Source organism: Saccopteryx leptura, chromosome 6 (genome assembly GCF_036850995.1).
Source record: "Saccopteryx leptura isolate mSacLep1 chromosome 6, mSacLep1_pri_phased_curated, whole genome shotgun sequence".
Taxonomy (NCBI): Eukaryota; Metazoa; Chordata; class Mammalia; order Chiroptera; family Emballonuridae; genus Saccopteryx; species Saccopteryx leptura.
The window spans coordinates 112,086,523-112,088,791 of record NC_089508.1 but is presented as its reverse complement, the minus strand read 5'-3'; the positions used below and the strand labels follow the sequence as shown (position 1 = coordinate 112,088,791).

General features: G+C 43.7%; 1 pseudogene; it reads right to left on the bottom strand.

Moving 5' to 3' along the window:
- Positions 1 to 1,784: 1,784 nt before the first annotated feature.
- Positions 1,785 to 1,926, bottom strand: LOC136377728 (small nucleolar RNA U3; annotated as a pseudogene).
- Between the last annotated feature and the right edge of the window lie 343 nt (positions 1,927 to 2,269).

Below are 2,269 nucleotides of genomic sequence, written 5' to 3'. Positions count from 1 at the left end.
CTCCCCTGCCCCGGGAAGCTTTTCCCATGGCTAGAAAGAAGGCCAAGGACATTTTGTGCTTTGGGCAAAGTGCTCAGAGACTGGTGAAGTGTACCTTTGTGATTGTTGAAACTGTATGATTTCTGCTGTTGTAATTTGTGTAATGTTCTAATTTCCTTGCACAGGGATGCCGGTGGTATAGATTGTGGGTAGTAAAGTGAGCATAGGGGTGGATTGTTGGGCAGAAAAAATATATTATGCTCACTTTGTTAAAAATAGCGCTGCCCACATGAGGCCGTCACCAGGTGATATTAATGTGTGTTGAGAATCCTTGTAGCCTGGGGCTTGGTTTGGGGATTAAGCCTTTCCCACCCTTTTTGATGTGGGGTGGTACAATCCAATCATGCCTCAGAGAAGTGACTTTGTATTAGAGACTTCCCTATTTTGTATATTGGATTAAAGGTTTTGAATCTACACTATAAAATAGGGGCAGAAAGGGAGCTTGCGCTCTTGGTTCCTGAGATTATCATTAGAGGAGAGAGCAGAGCAGAGAGCAGAAAGAGGCCATGAGGCCAGGAGAAGCAGCCAAGATGGCAGAGTGTTGAGTGAGAAGCCAGTTTGTGCAGTTTGTGCGGGGAGGAGGAAGGAGATGGGGAACAGGGGTGAATAAGTCTGGTGAGCTAGAAACCTTTGATTCTAGGAAACTCGGATAAGTCAGTAGCTTTGTGAGCACTGAATGTGAGTGGGTTTTGGAGCCCAGTGAGTGTTTTTACTTGCCCGCCGGGTACAAGCTACGATTAAAGATGACGGCCCTCCAGTTTTTGGCTCAGTTGTTTCTTTACCGACTGTCCGAATCCAATGTGAACCTGCATGGGCCTGGCGGCCCTGGCTGCTGGCTTTACAGAAGCCCTGAATGGAATGGGAAGTGTTTTCCCACTATATATTTCTTGCCCGCTGGGTGCAAGCTAGGATTAAAGATGATGGCCCACCAGTTTTTTACTCCATTGTTTTATTACCATCCGAATCAAATGCGAACTTGCATGGACCAGGTGGCTGTGATGGTGGCCATGGCTACTGGCTTTACACATACCCTCTGTTCTCTGTATCTATGAGTCTTCTTCTATTTTATCCATTTATTTTGTTCATTAGATTTAGCAGATTTTTTTTTTCATTTGATTCCACATATAATGAAATCATATGCTACTTGTCTTTCTTTGACTGGCTTAGCATAGTGATCTCCAGGTCGATCCATGCTGTTGTATAATGTAAACTTTTCATTTTTTTATAGCTGAGTAATATTCCATTGTGTAAATATACTACAGCTTTTTTTAATCTACTGATCTAATGATGGACACTTGAGCTGGTTCCAAATCTTGGCTATTTTAAATAAGACTGTAATGAATAGAAAGGTACATATAATCTTTCCAGTTGGTGTTTTGGGTTTTGTTGGGCAAATAAGTTTGTAAAATGTGTTTTTCAGGTTTGCTCTCTTATATTTTGCATTGGCCTGGGCAATACCATGTGTATGTAGTCTGTGAAAGGCTGTGGTGCTTGCCCTCAGGCATCAGTTGGAAATTGTGGATTACTTTCCTGCTTGGGAGGGACCATTGTATTGCTAATGTTTGCTGAATTGGGATTTTTCCCCAGCCTGGGTTTTCAAGAAGAGAAGAAGAAGTGCAGATGTGGAACCGGAGCTGAGGGGCTTCGGGAGCTCCACTGAGGCTGGTGGAGCCTTTGATTCCAGGAGGAACCAGAGACAATTTTCTGGGTTGTGGAACCAGAGAATAAATTGGGACTTTTAGAGCTCTGAATGAAAGGGAAGCTGTCTTTCCCACCTATTTACTCATCTACTGGTACATGACTTTAAAAAATAAAATGGTCCACCATTTTTTGGCTCCAGTATTTCTAGTAACAAACTATAGAAATGATCCCTGAAAGTATAGTCTTTGGCTCCAGTATTTCTTTGCCATCTTCCCAAAGCCAATGAGAACCTGCATGTCCATAACGGTGGCAGCCACTGGCCATACAGGTTTAATAAAGCATACCAATTTATATGTGTAAGGCCAGGAGCCGCCATCGTGGCCATTCACATGCAGGTTCCCATTGGATTCGGGCAGACGATAAAGAAATGGTGGAGTCGGAGGATGGTGGGCCATCCTATTTATTGGTGTCTCACCAAGACAGGCAAACCACAAAAGAAGACAAGGGAAAAGCAGGAAACCAGCTTTTCCCATGAAGGGCAAGGGATCAGGGAAACCCCTGCAATTGTGATAGCAGGAACTGTGTGAGC